The sequence below is a fragment of the Amia ocellicauda genome, chromosome 23 (assembly GCF_036373705.1).
Source record: "Amia ocellicauda isolate fAmiCal2 chromosome 23, fAmiCal2.hap1, whole genome shotgun sequence".
Taxonomy (NCBI): Eukaryota; Metazoa; Chordata; class Actinopteri; order Amiiformes; family Amiidae; genus Amia; species Amia ocellicauda.
Window position 1 is genome coordinate 32,629 of NC_089872.1, and position 20,874 is coordinate 53,502.

The 20,874-nt window shown below is 44.4% G+C and overlaps 11 non-coding genes across 11 annotated transcripts; all 11 read right to left on the reverse strand.

Moving 5' to 3' along the window:
• Positions 1-80: 80 nt before the first annotated feature.
• On the reverse strand, positions 81-151 carry trnag-gcc (transfer RNA glycine (anticodon GCC)). Its single transcript has one exon. It is a non-coding gene; the product is annotated as a tRNA-Gly (tRNA).
• Positions 152-1,595: 1,444 nt separating this feature from the next.
• trnag-gcc (transfer RNA glycine (anticodon GCC)) lies at positions 1,596-1,666 on the reverse strand. Its single transcript has one exon. It is a non-coding gene; the product is annotated as a tRNA-Gly (tRNA).
• A 570-nt stretch (positions 1,667-2,236) lies between these two features.
• trnag-gcc (transfer RNA glycine (anticodon GCC)) lies at positions 2,237-2,307 on the reverse strand. Its single transcript has one exon. It is a non-coding gene; the product is annotated as a tRNA-Gly (tRNA).
• Positions 2,308-4,330: 2,023 nt separating this feature from the next.
• trnag-gcc (transfer RNA glycine (anticodon GCC)) lies at positions 4,331-4,401 on the reverse strand. The gene has a single exon. It is a non-coding gene; the product is annotated as a tRNA-Gly (tRNA).
• A 1,151-nt stretch (positions 4,402-5,552) lies between these two features.
• trnag-gcc (transfer RNA glycine (anticodon GCC)) lies at positions 5,553-5,623 on the reverse strand. The gene has a single exon. It is a non-coding gene; the product is annotated as a tRNA-Gly (tRNA).
• A 570-nt stretch (positions 5,624-6,193) lies between these two features.
• trnag-gcc (transfer RNA glycine (anticodon GCC)) lies at positions 6,194-6,264 on the reverse strand. The gene has a single exon. It is a non-coding gene; the product is annotated as a tRNA-Gly (tRNA).
• A 2,023-nt stretch (positions 6,265-8,287) lies between these two features.
• On the reverse strand, positions 8,288-8,358 carry trnag-gcc (transfer RNA glycine (anticodon GCC)). The gene has a single exon. It is a non-coding gene; the product is annotated as a tRNA-Gly (tRNA).
• A 1,733-nt stretch (positions 8,359-10,091) lies between these two features.
• On the reverse strand, positions 10,092-10,162 carry trnag-gcc (transfer RNA glycine (anticodon GCC)). Its single transcript has one exon. It is a non-coding gene; the product is annotated as a tRNA-Gly (tRNA).
• Positions 10,163-13,559: 3,397 nt separating this feature from the next.
• trnag-gcc (transfer RNA glycine (anticodon GCC)) lies at positions 13,560-13,630 on the reverse strand. The gene has a single exon. It is a non-coding gene; the product is annotated as a tRNA-Gly (tRNA).
• A 2,237-nt stretch (positions 13,631-15,867) lies between these two features.
• Positions 15,868-15,938, reverse strand: trnag-gcc (transfer RNA glycine (anticodon GCC)). The gene has a single exon. It is a non-coding gene; the product is annotated as a tRNA-Gly (tRNA).
• Positions 15,939-19,049: 3,111 nt separating this feature from the next.
• Positions 19,050-19,120, reverse strand: trnag-gcc (transfer RNA glycine (anticodon GCC)). The gene has a single exon. It is a non-coding gene; the product is annotated as a tRNA-Gly (tRNA).
• Positions 19,121-20,874: the final 1,754 nt, after the last annotated feature.

Here is a 20,874-nt window from a genome sequence, read left to right on the forward strand (position 1 = left end):
TCGGGATTACTAAAACACGGGTTACATTAACGTCCGGATGGGACGATGTAGTCATTGTCTTCTTTGTAGAACGAGGAAAATGCATTGGCCAGGAATCGAACCCGGGCCTCCCGCGTGGCAGGCAAGAATTCTACCACTGAACAACCAATGCTCAGGTTATGAAAAACTTAAGTGGTTGAATGGGAAAGAAGTACCAATCATTAAAGACAATTAGATAGATGAATGAGTGAGTGAGACAGACACAAATGTCTGGTTGTTACAATAATAGCCGTCATCTTCTATATAGATCGGGGAAAACCATTGGCCGCGAATTAAGCAACGAATTCCCGAGTGGAAGGTGAGATCTCTTCCACTGTAGGACCAATTCTCAGGTGACAAGGGTTTCGAGTGGTTGAACAAGGAATATGTAACAATCATTATAGATAGATAAGTGAGTGAGTGACAGAGAGAGAGAGACAAATGTCTGGTTGTTACATTAATAGCCAACCTCTTCTATATAGAACAGAGAGAAAAATTGGCCGCGAATCAAGCAGACACCTCCCGAGTGGCAGGTGAGATCTCTACCACTGTAGGACCAATGCTCAGGTGACAAGGGTATCAAGTGGATGAATGAGGATTAAGTACCGATGAGACTTAGATCTCGGGATAACTAAGGCACGGGAAACAGGAACGTCCGGATGGGACTATGTAGAAAGAAGTACCAATCATTATTGATAGAAGAGTGAGTGAGTGAGAGAGAGAGACAGACACAAATGTCTGGTAGTTACAATAATAGCCATCCTCTTCTATATAGAATAGGGAAAACCATTGGCCGCAAATCAAGCAACAACCCCCCGAGTGGAAGGAGAGATCTCTACCACTGTAGGACCAATGCTCAAGTGACAAGGGTTTCAAATGGTTGAACGAGGAATAAGTACCAATCAGACCCAGACCTCGGGATAACTAAGGCATGGGAAACAGGAACGTCCGGATGGGACGATGTAGAAAGAAGTACCAATCTTTATAGATAGATGAGTGAGTGAGAGAGTGAGACAGACACAATTGTCTGGTTGTTACAATAATAGCCGTCATCTTCTATATAGAATGGGGAAAACCATTGGCCGCGAATTAAGCAACGAATTCCAGAGTGGAAGGTGAGATCTCTTCCACTGTAGGACCAATGCTCAGGTGAGAAGGGTATCAAGTGGATGAACGAGGAATAAGTACCAATCAGACCAAGAACTCGGGATTACTAAGGCGCGGCAAACAGGAACGTCCGGATGGGACGATGTAGAAAGAAGTACCAATCATTTTAGATAGAATAGTGAGTGAGTGAGAGAGAGAGACAGACACAAATGTCCGGTTGTTACAATGATAGCCATCCTCTTCTATATAGAACGGGGAAAACCATTGGCCGCGAATCAAGCAACAACCTCCCGAGTGGCAGGTGAGATTTTTACCACTGTAGGACCAATTCTCAGGTGACAAGGGTATCAAGTGGATGAACGAGGAATAAGTACCGATGAGACTTAGATCTCGGGATTACTAAAACACGGGTTACATTAACGTCCGGATGGGACGATGTAGTCATTGTCTTCTTTGTAGAACGAGGAAAATGCATTGGCCAGGAATCGAACCCGGGCCTCCCGCGTGGCAGGCAAGAATTCTACCACTGAACAACCAATGCTCAGGTTATGAAAAACTTAAGTGGTTGAATGGGAAAGAAGTACCAATCATTAAAGACAATTAGATAGATGAATGAGTGAGTGAGACAGACACAAATGTCTGGTTGTTGCAATTATTTGCCATCCTCTTCTATATAGAACGGGGAAAACCATTGGGCGCGAATCAAGCAAAGGCCTCCCGAGTGGCAGGTGAGGTCTCTACATCTGTAGGACCAATGCTCAGGTGACAAGGGTTTCGAGTGGTTGAACAAGGAATATGTAACAATCATTATAGATAGATAAGTGAGTGAGTGACAGAGAGAGAGAGACAAATGTCTGGTTGTTACATTAATAGCCAACCTCTTCTATATAGAACAGAGAAAAAAATTGGCCGCGAATCAAGCAGACACCTCCCGAGTGGCAGGTGAGATCTCTACCACTGTAGGACCAATGCTCAGGTGACAAGGGTATCAAGTGGATGAACGAGGAATAAGTACCGATGAGACTTAGATCTCGGGATTACTAAAACACGGGTTACAGTAACGTCCGGATGGGACGATGTAGTCATTGTCTTCTTTGTAGAACGAGGAAAATGCATTGGCCAGGAATCGAACCCGGGCCTCCCGCGTGGCAGGCGAGAATTCTACCACTGAACAACCAATGCTCAGGTTATGAAAAACTTAAGTGGTTGAATGGGAAAGAAGTACCAATCATTAAAGACAATTAGATAGATGAATGAGTGAGTGAGACAGACACAGATGTCTGGTTGTTGCAATTATTTGCCATCCTCTTCTATATAGAACGGGGAAAACCATTGGGCGCGAATCAAGCAAAGGCCTCCCGAGTGGCAGGTGAGGTCTCTACATCTGTAGGACCAATGCTCAGGTGACAAGGGTTTCGAGTGGTTGAACAAGGAATATGTAACAATCATTATAGATAGATAAGTGAGTGAGTGACAGAGAGAGAGAGACAAATGTCTGGTTGTTACATTAATAGCCAACCTCTTCTATATAGAACAGAGAAAAAAATTGGCCGCGAATCAAGCAGACACCTCCCGAGTGGCAGGTGAGATCTCTACCACTGTAGGACCAATGCTCAGGTGACAAGGGTATCAAGTGGATGAATGACGAATAAGTACCGATGAGACTTAGATCTCGGGATAACAAAGGCACAGGAAACAGGAACGTCCGGATGGGACGATGTAGAAAGAAGTACCAATCTTTATAGATAGATGAGTGAGTGAGAGAGTGAGACAGACACAAATGTCTGGTTGTTACAATAATTGCCGTCATCTTCTATATAGAATGGGGAAAACCATTGGCCGCGAATTAAGCAACGAATTCCCGAGTGGAAGGTGAGATCTCTTCCACTGTAGGACCAATGCTCAGGTGAGAAGGGTATCAAGTGGATGAACGAGGAATAAGTACCAATCAGACCAAGAACTCGGGATTATTAAGGCGTGGCAAACAGGAACGTCCGGATTGTACGATTTAGAAAGAAGTACCAATCATTTTAGATAGAATAGTGAGTGAGTGAGAGAGAGAGACAGACACAAATGTCTGGTTGTTACAATGATAGCCATCCTCTTCTATATAGAACGGGGAGAACCATTGGCCGCGAATCAAGCAAAGGCCTCCCGAGTGTAAGGTGAGATCTCTACCACTGTAGGACCAATGCTCAGGTGACAAGGGTTTCAAATGGTTGAACGAGGAATAAGTACCAATCAGACCCAGACCTCGGGATAACTAAGGCACGGGAAACAGGAACGTCCGGATGTGACGATGTAGAAAGAAGTACCAATCTTTATAGATAGATGAGTGAGTGAGAGAGAGAGACAGACACAAATGTCTGGTTTTTAAAATAATAGCCATCCTCTTCTATATAGAACGGGGAAAACCATTGGCCGCGAATTAAGCAACGAATTCCCGAGTGGAAGGTGAGATCTCTTCCACTTTAGGACCAATGCTCAGGTGAGAAGGGTATCAAGTGTATGAACGAGGAATAAGTACCAATCAGACCAAGAACTCGGGATTACTAAGGAGCGGCAAACAGGAATGTCCGGATGGGACAATGTAGAAAGAAGTACCAATCTTTATAGATAGATGAGTGAGTGAGAGAGTGAGACAGACACAAATGTCTGGTTGTTACAATAATAGCCGTCATCTTCTATATAGAATGGGGAAAACCATTGGCCGCGAATTAAGCAACGAATTCCCGAGTGGAAGGTGAGATCTCTTCCACTGTAGGACCAATGCTCAGGTGAGAAGGGTATCAAGTGTATGAACGAGGAATAAGTACCAATCAGACCAAGAACTCGGGATTACTAAGGAGCGGCAAACAGGAATGTCCGGATGGGACGATGTAGAAAGAAGTACCAATCATTTTAGATAGAATAGTGAGTGAGTGAGAGAGAGAGACAGACACAAATGTCTGGTTGTTACAATGATAGCCATCCTCTTCTATATAGAACGGGGAGAACCATTGGCCGCGAATCAAGCAACAACCTTCCGAGTGGCAGGTGAGATCTCTACCACTGTAGGACCAATTCTCAGGTGACAAGGGTATCAAGTGGATGAACGAGGAATAAGTACCGATGAGACTTAGATCTCGGGATTACTAAAACACGGGTTACATTAACGTCCGGATGGGACGATGTAGTCATTGTCTTCTTTGTAGAACGAGGAAAATGCATTGGCCAGGAATCGAACCCGGGCCTCCCGCGTGGCAGGCAAGAATTCTACCACTGAACAACCAATGCTCAGGTTATGAAAAACTTAAGTGGTTGAATGGGAAAGAAGTACCAATCATTAAAGACAATTAGATAGATGAATGAGTGAGTGAGACAGACACAAATGTCTGGTTGTTACAATAATAGCCGTCATCTTCTATATAGATCGGGGAAAACCATTGGCCGCGAATTAAGCAACGAATTCCCGAGTGGAAGGTGAGATCTCTTCCACTGTAGGACCAATTCTCAGGTGACAAGGGTTTCGAGTGGTTGAACAAGGAATATGTAACAATCATTATAGATAGATAAGTGAGTGAGTGACAGAGAGAGAGAGACAAATGTCTGGTTGTTACATTAATAGCCAACCTCTTCTATATAGAACAGAGAGAAAAATTGGCCGCGAATCAAGCAGACACCTCCCGAGTGGCAGGTGAGATCTCTACCACTGTAGGACCAATGCTCAGGTGACAAGGGTATCAAGTGGATGAATGAGGATTAAGTACCGATGAGACTTAGATCTCGGGATAACTAAGGCACGGGAAACAGGAACGTCCGGATGGGACTATGTAGAAAGAAGTACCAATCATTATTGATAGAAGAGTGAGTGAGTGAGAGAGAGAGACAGACACAAATGTCTGGTAGTTACAATAATAGCCATCCTCTTCTATATAGAATAGGGAAAACCATTGGCCGCAAATCAAGCAACAACCCCCCGAGTGGAAGGAGAGATCTCTACCACTGTAGGACCAATGCTCAAGTGACAAGGGTTTCAAATGGTTGAACGAGGAATAAGTACCAATCAGACCCAGACCTCGGGATAACTAAGGCATGGGAAACAGGAACGTCCGGATGGGACGATGTAGAAAGAAGTACCAATCTTTATAGATAGATGAGTGAGTGAGAGAGTGAGACAGACACAATTGTCTGGTTGTTACAATAATAGCCGTCATCTTCTATATAGAATGGGGAAAACCATTGGCCGCGAATTAAGCAACGAATTCCAGAGTGGAAGGTGAGATCTCTTCCACTGTAGGACCAATGCTCAGGTGAGAAGGGTATCAAGTGGATGAACGAGGAATAAGTACCAATCAGACCAAGAACTCGGGATTACTAAAACACGGGTTACATTAACGTCCGGATGGGACGATGTAGTCATTGTCTTCTTTGTAGAACGAGGAAAATGCATTGGCCAGGAATCGAACCCGGGCCTCCCGCGTGGCAGGCAAGAATTCTACCACTGAACAACCAATGCTCAGGTTATGAAAAACTTAAGTGGTTGAATGGGAAAGAAGTACCAATCATTAAAGACAATTAGATAGATGAATGAGTGAGTGAGACAGACACAAATGTCTGGTTGTTGCAATTATTTGCCATCCTCTTCTATATAGAACGGGGAAAACCATTGGGCGCGAATCAAGCAAAGGCCTCCCGAGTGGCAGGTGAGGTCTCTACATCTGTAGGACCAATGCTCAGGTGACAAGGGTTTCGAGTGGTTGAACAAGGAATATGTAACAATCATTATAGATAGATAAGTGAGTGAGTGACAGAGAGAGAGAGACAAATGTCTGGTTGTTACATTAATAGCCAACCTCTTCTATATAGAACAGAGAAAAAAATTGGCCGCGAATCAAGCAGACACCTCCCGAGTGGCAGGTGAGATCTCTACCACTGTAGGACCAATGCTCAGGTGACAAGGGTATCAAGTGGATGAACGAGGAATAAGTACCGATGAGACTTAGATCTCGGGATTACTAAAACACGGGTTACAGTAACGTCCGGATGGGACGATGTAGTCATTGTCTTCTTTGTAGAACGAGGAAAATGCATTGGCCAGGAATCGAACCCGGGCCTCCCGCGTGGCAGGCGAGAATTCTACCACTGAACAACCAATGCTCAGGTTATGAAAAACTTAAGTGGTTGAATGGGAAAGAAGTACCAATCATTAAAGACAATTAGATAGATGAATGAGTGAGTGAGACAGACACAGATGTCTGGTTGTTGCAATTATTTGCCATCCTCTTCTATATAGAACGGGGAAAACCATTGGGCGCGAATCAAGCAAAGGCCTCCCGAGTGGCAGGTGAGGTCTCTACATCTGTAGGACCAATGCTCAGGTGACAAGGGTTTCGAGTGGTTGAACAAGGAATATGTAACAATCATTATAGATAGATAAGTGAGTGAGTGACAGAGAGAGAGAGACAAATGTCTGGTTGTTACATTAATAGCCAACCTCTTCTATATAGAACAGAGAAAAAAATTGGCCGCGAATCAAGCAGACACCTCCCGAGTGGCAGGTGAGATCTCTACCACTGTAGGACCAATGCTCAGGTGACAAGGGTATCAAGTGGATGAATGACGAATAAGTACCGATGAGACTTAGATCTCGGGATAACAAAGGCACAGGAAACAGGAACGTCCGGATGGGACGATGTAGAAAGAAGTACCAATCTTTATAGATAGATGAGTGAGTGAGAGAGTGAGACAGACACAAATGTCTGGTTGTTACAATAATTGCCGTCATCTTCTATATAGAATGGGGAAAACCATTGGCCGCGAATTAAGCAACGAATTCCCGAGTGGAAGGTGAGATCTCTTCCACTGTAGGACCAATGCTCAGGTGAGAAGGGTATCAAGTGGATGAACGAGGAATAAGTACCAATCAGACCAAGAACTCGGGATTATTAAGGCGTGGCAAACAGGAACGTCCGGATTGTACGATTTAGAAAGAAGTACCAATCATTTTAGATAGAATAGTGAGTGAGTGAGAGAGAGAGACAGACACAAATGTCTGGTTGTTACAATGATAGCCATCCTCTTCTATATAGAACGGGGAGAACCATTGGCCGCGAATCAAGCAAAGGCCTCCCGAGTGTAAGGTGAGATCTCTACCACTGTAGGACCAATGCTCAGGTGACAAGGGTTTCAAATGGTTGAACGAGGAATAAGTACCAATCAGACCCAGACCTCGGGATAACTAAGGCACGGGAAACAGGAACGTCCGGATGTGACGATGTAGAAAGAAGTACCAATCTTTATAGATAGATGAGTGAGTGAGAGAGAGAGACAGACACAAATGTCTGGTTTTTAAAATAATAGCCATCCTCTTCTATATAGAACGGGGAAAACCATTGGCCGCGAATTAAGCAACGAATTCCCGAGTGGAAGGTGAGATCTCTTCCACTTTAGGACCAATGCTCAGGTGAGAAGGGTATCAAGTGTATGAACGAGGAATAAGTACCAATCAGACCAAGAACTCGGGATTACTAAGGAGCGGCAAACAGGAATGTCCGGATGGGACAATGTAGAAAGAAGTACCAATCTTTATAGATAGATGAGTGAGTGAGAGAGTGAGACAGACACAAATGTCTGGTTGTTACAATAATAGCCGTCATCTTCTATATAGAATGGGGAAAACCATTGGCCGCGAATTAAGCAACGAATTCCCGAGTGGAAGGTGAGATCTCTTCCACTGTAGGACCAATGCTCAGGTGAGAAGGGTATCAAGTGTATGAACGAGGAATAAGTACCAATCAGACCAAGAACTCGGGATTACTAAGGAGCGGCAAACAGGAATGTCCGGATGGGACGATGTAGAAAGAAGTACCAATCATTTTAGATAGAATAGTGAGTGAGTGAGAGAGAGAGACAGACACAAATGTCTGGTTGTTACAATGATAGCCATCCTCTTCTATATAGAACGGGGAGAACCATTGGCCGCGAATCAAGCAACAACCTTCCGAGTGGCAGGTGAGATCTCTACCACTGTAGGACCAATTCTCAGGTGACAAGGGTATCAAGTGGATGAACGAGGAATAAGTACCGATGAGACTTAGATCTCGGGATTACTAAAACACGGGTTACATTAACGTCCGGATGGGACGATGTAGTCATTGTCTTCTTTGTAGAACGAGGAAAATGCATTGGCCAGGAATCGAACCCGGGCCTCCCGCGTGGCAGGCAAGAATTCTACCACTGAACAACCAATGCTCAGGTTATGAAAAACTTAAGTGGTTGAATGGGAAAGAAGTACCAATCATTAAAGACAATTAGATAGATGAATGAGTGAGTGAGACAGACACAAATGTCTGGTTGTTACAATAATAGCCGTCATCTTCTATATAGATCGGGGAAAACCATTGGCCGCGAATTAAGCAACGAATTCCCGAGTGGAAGGTGAGATCTCTTCCACTGTAGGACCAATTCTCAGGTGACAAGGGTTTCGAGTGGTTGAACAAGGAATATGTAACAATCATTATAGATAGATAAGTGAGTGAGTGACAGAGAGAGAGAGACAAATGTCTGGTTGTTACATTAATAGCCAACCTCTTCTATATAGAACAGAGAGAAAAATTGGCCGCGAATCAAGCAGACACCTCCCGAGTGGCAGGTGAGATCTCTACCACTGTAGGACCAATGCTCAGGTGACAAGGGTATCAAGTGGATGAATGAGGATTAAGTACCGATGAGACTTAGATCTCGGGATAACTAAGGCACGGGAAACAGGAACGTCCGGATGGGACTATGTAGAAAGAAGTACCAATCATTATTGATAGAAGAGTGAGTGAGTGAGAGAGAGAGACAGACACAAATGTCTGGTAGTTACAATAATAGCCATCCTCTTCTATATAGAATAGGGAAAACCATTGGCCGCAAATCAAGCAACAACCCCCCGAGTGGAAGGAGAGATCTCTACCACTGTAGGACCAATGCTCAAGTGACAAGGGTTTCAAATGGTTGAACGAGGAATAAGTACCAATCAGACCCAGACCTCGGGATAACTAAGGCATGGGAAACAGGAACGTCCGGATGGGACGATGTAGAAAGAAGTACCAATCTTTATAGATAGATGAGTGAGTGAGAGAGTGAGACAGACACAATTGTCTGGTTGTTACAATAATAGCCGTCATCTTCTATATAGAATGGGGAAAACCATTGGCCGCGAATTAAGCAACGAATTCCAGAGTGGAAGGTGAGATCTCTTCCACTGTAGGACCAATGCTCAGGTGAGAAGGGTATCAAGTGGATGAACGAGGAATAAGTACCAATCAGACCAAGAACTCGGGATTACTAAGGCGCGGCAAACAGGAACGTCCGGATGGGACGATGTAGAAAGAAGTACCAATCATTTTAGATAGAATAGTGAGTGAGTGAGAGAGAGAGACAGACACAAATGTCCGGTTGTTACAATGATAGCCATCCTCTTCTATATAGAACGGGGAAAACCATTGGCCGCGAATCAAGCAACAACCTCCCGAGTGGCAGGTGAGATTTTTACCACTGTAGGACCAATGCTCAGGTGACAAGGTTATCAAGTGGATGATTGAGGAATAAGTACCGATGAGACTTAGATCTCGGGATAACTAAGGCACGGGAAACAGGAACGTCCGGATGGGACGATATAGAAAGAAGTACCAATCTTTATAGATAGATGAGTGAGTGAGAGAGAGAGACAGACACAAATGTCTGGTTTTTAAAATAATAGCCATCCTCTTCTATATAGAACGGGGATAACCATTGGCCGCGAATCAAGCAACAACCTCCCGAGTGGCAGGTGAGATCTCCACCACTGTAGGACCAATTCTCAGGTGACAAGGGTATCAAGTGGATGAACGAGGAATAAGTACCGATGAGACTTAGATCTCGGGATTACTAAAACACGGGTTACAGTAACGTCCGGATGGGACGATGTAGTCATTGTCTTCTTTGTAGAACGAGGAAAATGCATTGGCCAGGAATCGAAACCGGGCCTCCCGCGTGGCAGGCGAGAATTCTACCACTGAACAACCAATGCTCAGGTTATGAAAATCTTAAGTGGTTGAATGGGAAAGAAGTACCAATCATTAAAGATAATTGGATAGATGAATGAGTGAGTGAGACAGACACAAATGTCTGGTTGTTGCAATTATTTGCCATCCTCTTCTATATAGAACGGGGAAATCCACTGGGCGCGAATCAAGCAAAGGCCTACCGAGTGGCAGGTGAGGTCTCTACATCTGTAGGACCAATGCTCAGGTGACAAGGGTTTCGAATGGTTGAACAAGGAATATGTAACAATCATTATATATAGATAAGTGAGTGAGTGACAGAGAGAGAGAGACAAATGTCTGGTTGTTACATTGATAGCCAACCTCTTCTATATGGAACGCAGAAAAAAATTGGCCGCGAATCAAGCAGACACCTCCCGAGTGGCAGGTGAGATCTCTACCACTGTAGGACCAATGCTCAGGTGACAAGGGTATCAAGTGGATGAATGAGGAATAAGTACCGATGAGACTTAGATCTCGGGATAACTAAGGCACGGGAAACAGGAACGTCCGGATGGGACGATGTAGAAAGAAGTACCAATCGTTATAGATAGATGAGTGAGTGAGAGAGAGAGACAGACACAGATGTCTGGTTGTTACAATAATAGCCGTCATCTTCTATATAGATCGGGGAAAACCATTGGCCGCGAATTAAGCAACGAATTCCCGAGTGGAAGGTGAGATCTCTTCCACTGTAGGACCAATTCTCAGGTGACAAGGGTTTCGAGTGGTTGAACAAGGAATATGTAACAATCATTATAGATAGATAAGTGAGTGAGTGACAGAGAGAGAGAGACAAATGTCTGGTTGTTACATTAATAGCCAACCTCTTCTATATAGAACGGAGAGAAAAATTGGCCGCGAATCAAGCAGACACCTCCCGAGTGGCAGGTGAGATCTCTACCACTGTAGGACCAATGCTCAGGTGACAAGGGTATCAAGTGGATGAATGAGGATTAAGTACCGATGAGACTTAGATCTCGGGATAACTAAGGCACGGGAAACAGGAACGTCCGGATGGGACTATGTAGAAAGAAGTACCAATCTTTATAGATAGATGAGTGAGTGAGAGAGTGAGACAGACACAATTGTCTGGTTGTTACAATAATAGCCATCCTCTTCTATATAGAATAGGGAAAACCATTGGCCGCAAATCAAGCAACAACCCCCCGAGTGGAAGGAGAGATCTCTACCACTGTAGGACCAATGCTCAAGTGACAAGGGTTTCAAATGGTTGAACGAGGAATAAGTACCAATCAGACCCAGACCTCGGGATAACTAAGGCATGGGAAACAGGAACGTCCGGATGGGACGATGTAGAAAGAAGTACCAATCTTTATAGATAGATGAGTGAGTGAGAGAGTGAGACAGACACAATTGTCTGGTTGTTACAATAATAGCCGTCATCTTCTATATAGAATGGGGAAAACCATTGGCCGCGAATTAAGCAACGAATTCCAGAGTGGAAGGTGAGATCTCTTCCACTGTAGGACCAATGCTCAGGTGAGAAGGGTATCAAGTGGATGAACGAGGAATAAGTACCAATCAGACCAAGAACTCGGGATTACTAAGGCGCGGCAAACAGGAACGTCCGGATGGGACGATGTAGAAAGAAGTACCAATCATTTTAGATAGAATAGTGAGTGAGTGAGAGAGAGAGACAGACACAAATGTCCGGTTGTTACAATGATAGCCATCCTCTTCTATATAGAACGGGGAAAACCATTGGCCGCGAATCAAGCAACAACCTCCCGAGTGGCAGGTGAGATTTTTACCACTGTAGGACCAATGCTCAGGTGACAAGGTTATCAAGTGGATGATTGAGGAATAAGTACCGATGAGACTTAGATCTCGGGATAACTAAGGCACGGGAAACAGGAACGTCCGGATGGGACGATATAGAAAGAAGTACCAATCTTTATAGATAGATGAGTGAGTGAGAGAGAGAGACAGACACAAATGTCTGGTTTTTAAAATAATAGCCATCCTCTTCTATATAGAACGGGGAAAACCATTGGCCGCGAATCAAGCAGACACCTCCCGAGTGGCAGGTGAGATCTCTACCACTGTAGGACCAATGCTCAGGTGACAAGGGTATCAAGTGGATGAATGAGGAATAAGTACCGATGAGACTTAGATCTCGGGATAACTAAGGCACAGGAAACAGGAACGTCCGGATGGGACGATGTAGAAAGAAGTACCAATCTTTATAGATAGATGAGTGAGTGAGAGAGTGAGACAGACACAAATGTCTGGTTGTTACAATAATTGCCGTCATCTTCTATATAGAATGGGGAAAACCATTGGCCGCGAATTAAGCAACGAATTCCCGAGTGGAAGGTGAGATCTCTTCCACTGTAGGACCAATGCTCAGGTGAGAAGGGTATCAAGTGGATGAACGAGGAATAAGTACCAATCAGACCCAGACCTCAGGATTACTAAGGCGCGGGTATCAGGAACGTCCGGATGGGACGAAGTAGAAAGAAGTACCAATCATTATAGATAGATGAGTGAGTTAGTGAGAGAGAGAGACAGACACAAATGTCTGGTTGTTACAATAATAGCCGTCATCTTCTATATAGAATGGGGAAAACCATTGGCTGCGAATTAAGCAACGAATTCCCGAGTGGAAGGTGAGATCTCTTCCACTGTAGGACCAATGCTCAGGTGAGAAGGGTATCAAGTGTATGAACGAGGAATAAGTACCAATCAGACCAAGAACTCGGGATTACTAAGGAGCAGCAAACAGGAATGTCCGGATGGGACGATGTAGAAAGAAGTACCAATCTTTATAGATAGATGAGTGAGTGAGAGAGTGAGACAGACACAAATGTCTGGTTGTTACAATAATTGCCGTCATCTTCTATATAGAATGGGGAAAACCATTGGCCGCGAATTAAGCAACGAATTCCCGAGTGGAAGGTGAGATATCTTCCACTGTAGGACCAATGCTCAGGTGAGAAGGGTATCAAGTGGATGAACGAGGAATAAGTACCAATCAGACCAAGAACTCGGGATTACTAAGGCGCGGCAAACAGGAACGTCCGGATTGTACGATGTAGAAAGAAGTACCAATCATTTTAGATAGAATAGTGAGTGAGTGAGAGAGAGAGACAGACACAAATGTCTGGTTGTTACAATGATAGCCATCCTCTTCAATGTAGAACGGGGAGTACCATTGGCCGCGAATCAAGCAAAGGCCTCCCGAGTGTAAGCTGAGATCTCTACCAGTGTAGGACCAATTCTCAGGTGACAAGGGTATCAAGTGGATGAACGAGGAATAAGTACCGATGAGACTTAGATCTCGGGATTACTAAAACACGGGTTACAGTAACGTCCGGATGGGACGATGTAGTCATTGTCTTCTTTGTAGAACGAGGAAAATGCATTGGCCAGGAATCGAACCCTGGCCTCCCGCTTGGCAGGCGAGAATTCTACCACTGAACAACCAATGCTCAGGTTATGAAAAACTTAAGTGGTTGAATAGGAAAGAAGTACCAATCATTAAAGACAATTAGATAGATGAATGAGTGAGTGAGACAGACACAAATGTCTGGTTGTTGCAATTATTTGCCATCCTCTTCTATATAGAACGGGGAAAACCATTGGGCGCGAATCAAGCAAAGGCCTCCCGAGTGGCAGGTGAGGTCTCTACATCTGTAGGACCAATGCTCAGGTGACAAGGGTTTCGAGTGGTTGAACAAGGAATATGTAACAATCATTATAGATAGATAAGTGAGTGAGTGACAGAGAGAGAGAGACAAATGTCTGGTTGTTACATTAATAGCCAACCTCTTCTATATAGAACAGAGAAAAAAATTGGCCGCGAATCAAGCAGACACCCCCGAAGTGGCAGGTGAGATCTCTACCACTGTAGGACCAATGCTCAGGTGACAAGGGTATCAAGTGGATGAATGAGGAATAAGTACCGATGAGACTTAGATCTCGGGATAACTAAGGCACGGGAAACAGGAACGTCCGGATGGGACGATGTAGAAAGAAGTACCAATCGTTATAGATAGATGAGTGAGTGAGAGAGAGAGACAGACACAGATGTCTGGTTGTTACAATAATAGCCGTCATCTTCTATATAGAACGGGGAAAACCATTGGCCGCGAATTAAGCAACGAATTCCCGAGTGGAAGGTGAGATCTCTTCCACTGTAGGACCAATTCTCAGGTGACAAGGGTTTCGAGTGGTTGAACAAGGAATATGTAACAATCATTATAGATAGATAAGTGAGTGAGTGACAGAGAGAGAGAGACAAATGTCTGGTTGTTACATTAATAGCCAACCTCTTCTATATAGAACGGAGAGAAAAATTGGCCGCGAATCAAGCAGACACCTCCCGAGTGGCAGGTGAGATCTCTACCACTGTAGGACCAATGCTCAGGTGACAAGGGTATCAAGTGGATTAATGAGGATTAAGTACCGATGAGACTTAGATCTCGGAATAACTAAGGCACGGGAAACAGGAACGTCCGGATGGGACTATGTAGAAAGAAGTACCAATCATTATTGATAGATGAGTGAGTGAGTGAGAGAGAGAGACAGACACAAATGTCTGGTAGTTACAATAATAGCCATCCTCTTCTATATAGAATAGGGAAAACCATTGGCCGCAAATCAAGCAACAACCCCCCGAGTGGAAGGAGAGATCTCTACCACTGTAGGACCAATGCTCAAGTGACAAGGGTTTCAAATGGTTGAACGAGGAATAAGTACCAATCAGACCCAGACCTCGGGATAACTAAGGCATGGGAAACAGGAACGTCCGGATGGGACGATGTAGAAAGAAGTACCAATCTTTATAGATAGATGAGTGAGTGAGAGAGTGAGACAGACACAAATGTCTGGTTGTTACAATAATAGCCGTCATCTTCTATATAGAATGGGGAAAACCATTGGCCGCGAATTAAGCAACGAATTCCAGAGTGGAAGGTGAGATATCTTCCACTGTAGGACCAATGCTCAGGTGAGAAGGGTATCAAGTGGATGAACGAGGAATAAGTACCAATCAGACCAAGAACTCGGGATTACTAAGGCGCGGCAAACAGGAACGTCCGGATGGGACGATGTAGAAAGAAGTACCAATCATTTTAGATAGAATAGTGAGTGAGTGAGAGAGAGAGACAGACACAAATGTCCGGTTGTTACAATGATAGCCATCCTCTTCTATATAGAACGGGGAAAACCATTGGCCGCGAATCAAGCAACAACCTCCCGAGTGGCAGGTGAGATTTTTACCACTGTAGGACCAATGCTCAGGTGACAAGGTTATCAAGTGGATGATTGAGGAATAAGTACCGATGAGACTTAGATCTCGGGATAACTAAGGCACGGGAAACAGGAACGTCCGGATGGGACGATATAGAAAGAAGTACCAATCTTTATAGATAGATGAGTGAGTGAGAGAGAGAGACAGACACAAATGTCTGGTTTTTAAAATAATAGCCATCCTCTTCTATATAGAACGGGGAAAACCATTGGCCGCGAATCAAGCAACAACCTCCCGAGTGGCAGGTGAGATCTCCACCACTGTAGGACCAATTCTCAGGTGACAAGGGTATCAAGTGGATGAACGAGGAATAAGTACCGATGAGACTTAGATCTCGGGATTACTAAAACACGGGTTACAGTAACGTCCGGATGGGACGATGTAGTCATTGTCTTCTTTGTAGAACGAGGTAAATGCATTGGCCAGGAATCGAAACCGGGCCTCCCGCGTGGCAGGCGAGAATTCTACCACTGAACAACCAATGCTCAGGTTATGAAAATCTTAAGTGGTTGAATGGGAAAGAAGTACCAATCATTAAAGACAATTAGATAGATGAATGAGTGAGTGAGACAGACACAAATGTCTGGTTTTTGCAATTATTTGCCATCCTCTTCTATATAGAACGGGGAAAACCATTGGGCGCGAATCAAGCAAAGGCCTCCCGAGTGGCAGGTGAGGTCTCTACATCTGTAGGACCAATGCTCAGGTGACAAGGGTTTCGAGTGGTTGAACAAGGAATATGTAACAATCATTATAGATAGATAAGTGAGTGAGTGACAGAGAGAGAGAGACAAATGTCTGGTTGTTACATTAATAGCCAACCTCTTCTATATAGAACAGAGAAAAAAATTGGCCGCGAATCAAGCAGACACCTCCCGAGTGGCAGGTGAGATCTCTACCACTGTAGGACCAATGCTCAGGTGACAAGGGTATCAAGTGGATGAATGAGGAATAAGTACCGATGAGACTTAGATCTCGGGATAACTAAGGCACGGGAAACAGGAACGTCCGGATGGGACGATGTAGAAAGAAGTACCAATCGTTATAGATAGATGAGTGAGTGAGAGAGAGAGACAGACACAGATGTCTGGTTGTTACAATAATAGCCATCATCTTCTATATAGAACGGGGAAAACCATTGGCCGCGAATTAAGCAACGAATTCCCGAGTGGAAGGTGAGATCTCTTCCACTGTAGGACCAATTCTCAGGTGACAAGGGTTTCGAGTGGTTGAACAAGGAATATGTAACAATCATTATAGATAGATAAGTGAGTGAGTGACAGAGAGAGAGAGACAAATGTCTGGTTGTTACATTAATAGCCAACCTCTTCTATATAGAACGGAGAGAAAAATTGGCCGCGAATCAAGCAGACACCTCCCGAGTGGCAGGTGAGATCTCTACCACTGTAGGACCAATGCTCAGGTGACAAGGGTATCAAGTGGATGAATGAGGATTAAGTACCGATGAGACTTAAATCTCGGAATAACTAAGGCACGGGAAACAGGAACGTCCGGATGGGACTATGTAGAAAGAAGTACCAATCATTATTGATAGATGAGTGAGTGAGTGAGAGAGAGAGACAGACACAAATGTCTGGTAGTTACAATAATAGCCATCCTCTTCTATATAGAATAGGGAAAACCATTGGCCGCAAATCAAGCAACAACCCCCCGAGTGGAAGGAGAGATCTCTACCACTGTAGGACCAATGCTCAAGTGACAAGGGTTTCAAATGGTTGAACGAGGAATAAGTACCAATCAGACCCAGACCTCGGGATAACTAAGGCATGGGAAACAGGAACGTCCGGATGGGACGATGTAGAAAGAAGTACCAGTCTTTATAGATAGATGAGTGAGTGAGAGAGTGAGACAGACACAAATGTCTGGTTGTTACAATAATAGCCGTCATCTTCTATATAGAATGGGGAAAACCATTGGCCGCGAATTAAGCAACGAATTCCAGAGTGGAAGGTGAGATATCTTCCACTGTAGGACCAATGCTCAGGTGAGAAGGGTATCAAGTGGATGAACGAGGAATAAGTACCAATCAGACCAAGAACTCGGGATTACTAAGGCGCTTCAAACAGGAACGTCCGGATGGGACGATGTAGAAAGAAGTACCAATCATTTTAGATAGAATAGTGAGTGAGTGAGAGAGAGAGACAGACACAAATGTCCGGTTGTTACAATGATAGCCATCCTCTTCTATATAGAACGGGGAAAACCATTGGCCGCGAATCAAGCAACAACCCCCCGAGTGGCAGGTGAGATTTTTACCACTGTAGGACCAATGCTCAGGTGACAAGGTTATCAAGTGGATGATTGAGGAATAAGTACCGATGAGACTTAGATCTCGGGATAACTAAGGCACGGGAAACAGGAACGTCCGGATGGGACGATATAGAAAGAAGTACCAATCTTTATAGATAGATGAGTGAGTGAGAGAGAGAGACAGACACAAATGTCTGGTTTTTAAAATAATAGCCATCCTCTTCTATATAGAACGGGGAAAACCATTGGCCACGAATCAAGCAGACACCTCCCGAGTGGCAGGTGAGATCTCTACCACTGTAGGACCAATGCTCAGGTGACAAGGGTTTCAAATGGTTGAACGAGGAATAAGTACCAATCAGACCCAGACCTCGGGATAACTAAGGCACGGGAAACAGGAACGTCCGGATGTGACGATGTAGAAAGAAGTACCAATCTTTATAGATAGATGAGTGAGTGAGAGAGAGAGACAGACACAAATGTCTGGTTTTTAAAATAATAGCCATCCTCTTCTATATAGAACGGAAAAAAAAATTGGCCGCGAATCAAGCAGACACCTACCGAGTGACAGGTGAGATCTCTACCACTGTAGGACCAATGCTCAGGTGACAAGTGTTTGAACCGGCTGAAGGAGGAAAAATACCAATCAGACCCAGACCTCAGGATTACTAAGGCGCGGGTATCAGGAACGTCCGGATGGGACGATTTAGAAAGAAGTACCAATCATTATAGATAGATGAGTGAGTTAGTGAGAGAGAGAGACAGACACAAATGTCTGGTTGTTACAATAATTGCCGTCATCTTCTATATAGAATGGGGAAAACCATTGGCCGCGAATTAAGCAACGAATTCCCGAGTGGAAGGTGAGATCTCTTCCACTGTAGGACCAATGCTCAGGTGAGAAGGGTATCAAGTGTATGAACGAGGAATAAGTACCAATCAGACCAAGAACTCGGGATTACTAAGGAGCGGCAAACAGGAATGTCCGGATGGGACGATGTAGAAAGAAGTACCAATCATTTTAGATAGAATAGTGAGTGAGTGAGAGAAAGAGACAGACACAAATGTCTGGTTGTTACAATGATAGCCATCCTCTTCTATATAGAACGGGGAGAACCATTGGCCGCGAATCAAGCAACAACCTCCCGAGTGGCAGGTGAGATCTCTACCACTGTAGGACCAATTCTCAGGTGACAAGGGTATCAAGTGGATGAACGAGGAATAAGTACCGATGAGACTTAGATCTCGGGATTACTAAAACACGGGTTACAGTAACGTCCGGATGGGACGATGTAGTCATTGTCTTCTTTGTAGAACGAGGAAAATGCATTGGCCAGGAATCGAACCCGGGCCTCCCGCGTGGCAGGCGAGAATTCTACCACTGAACAACCAATGCTCAGGTTATGAAAAACTTAAGTGGTTGAATGGGAAAGAAGTACCAATCATTAAAGACAATTAGATAGATGAATGAGTGAGTGAGACAGACACAGATGTCTGGTTGTTGCAATTATTTGCCATCCTCTTCTATATAGAACGGGGAAAACCATTGGGCGCGAATCAAGCAAAGGCCTCCCGAGTGGCAGGTGAGGTCTCTACATCTGTAGGACCAATGCTCAGGTGACAAGGGTTTCGAGTGGTTGAACAAGGAATATGTAACAATCATTATAGATAGATAAGTGAGTGAGTGACAGAGAGAGAGAGACAAATGTCTGGTTGTTACATTAATAGCCAACCTCTTCTATATAGAACGGAGAAAAAAATTGGCCGCGAATCAAGCAGACACCTCCCGAGTGGCAGGTGAGATCTCTACCACTGTAGGACCAATGCTCAGGTGACAAGGGTATCAAGTGGATGAATGACGAATAAGTACCGATGAGACTTAGATCTCGGGATAACAAAGGCACAGGAAACAGGAACGTCCGGATGGGACGATGTAGAAAGAAGTACCAATCTTTATAGATAGATGAGTGAGTGAGAGAGTGAGACAGACACAAATGTCTGGTTGTTACAATAATTGCCGTCATCTTCTATATAGAATGGGGAAAACCATTGGCCGCGAATTAAGCAACGAATTCCCGAGTGGAAGGTGAGATCTCTTCCACTGTAGGACCAATGCTCAGGTGAGAAGGGTATCAAGTGGATGAACGAGGAATAAGTACCAATCAGACCAAGAACTCGGGATTACTAAGGCGTGGCAAACAGGAACGTCCGGATTGTACGATTTAGAAAGAAGTACCAATCATTTTAGATAGAATAGTGAGTGAGTGAGAGAGAGAGACAGACACAAATGTCTGGTTGTTACAATGATAGCCATCCTCTTCTATATAGAACGGGGAGAACCATTGGCCGCGAATCAAGCAAAGGCCTCCCGAGTGTAAGGTGAGATCTCTACCACTGTAGGACCAATACTCAGGTGACAAGGGTTTCAAATGGTTGAACGAGGAATAAGTACCAATCAGACCCAGACCTCGGGATAACTAAGGCACGGGAAACAGGAACGTCCGGATGTGACGATGTAGAAAGAAGTACCAATCTTTATAGATAGATGAGTGAGTGAGAGAGAGAGACAGACACAAATGTCTGGTTTTTAAAATAATAGCCATCCTCTTCTATATAGAACGGGGAAAACCATTGGCCGCGAATTAAGCAACGAATTCCCGAGTGGAAGGTGAGATCTCTTCCACTTTAGGACCAATGCTCAGGTGAGAAGGGTATCAAGTGTATGAACGAGGAATAAGTACCAATCAGACCAAGAACTCGGGATTACTAAGGAGCGGCAAACAGGAATGTCCGGATGGGACGATGTAGAAAGAAGTACCAATCTTTATAGATAGATGAGTGAGTGAGAGAGTGAGACAGACACAAATGTCTGGTTGTTACAATAATAGCCGTCATCTTCTATATAGAATGGGGAAAACCATTGGCCGCGAATTAAGCAACGAATTCCCGAGTGGAAGGTGAGATCTCTTCCACTGTAGGACCAATGCTCAGGTGAGAAGGGTATCAAGTGTATGAACGAGGAATAAGTACCAATCAGACCAAGAACTCGGGATTACTAAGGAGCGGCAAACAGGAATGTCCGGATGGGACGATGTAGAAAGAAGTACCAATCATTTTAGATAGAATAGTGAGTGAGTGAGAGAGAGAGAC